Below are 598 nucleotides of genomic sequence, written 5' to 3' on the forward strand. Positions count from 1 at the left end.
CCCACTTTTAGGAGGAGTCGTCAATTGAATTGGAGACTCCTCTTAAAACTTGAATGGAGGCGCCAATTGGATTGGCTAGGGCAGGTGCCCTAGCCAATCTAATTGGCGCCCCTGTGTAGGTTTTAAGAGGAGTCGTCAATTCAATTGGAGACTCCTCCTAAAATGCATTTTTTTTGTGTTTTATGATATAAGTGAAAGATAAATAAGACGACTTGATATTAATAAAGTTTGGAGTTTACACAAAGAAACCTAATGGTGATGACCGAGATCACCTAACCGACCTCCGGTCCCACATCCTCTAGCTACCCTAACCCTTGACCCTAACCCATGTTGACGATTCTGCACCGGTGTTTGATCATCTGAGGGGCCAGGAGCGTCACTACCAACTACAGGAGAAGGTCCGTTGAGGTATTCAGACAAGTCGGCATAGTCTTCAGTATGCATCGATGGTGTACTGCCGTCATTATGGATCTTCACGACGATTAAACGTCCAACAGTGTTTTCTATAATCCGTATCCGAGATCAGAAGGCGAATTAAAGGTGGGAGACATGTTTCGTACCAAAGAAGAATGTGTTCTGGCAATCAAAAAATTCCACA

Source organism: Lathyrus oleraceus, chromosome 6 (assembly GCF_024323335.1).
Source record: "Lathyrus oleraceus cultivar Zhongwan6 chromosome 6, CAAS_Psat_ZW6_1.0, whole genome shotgun sequence".
Classification (NCBI taxonomy): Eukaryota; Viridiplantae; Streptophyta; class Magnoliopsida; order Fabales; family Fabaceae; genus Lathyrus; species Lathyrus oleraceus.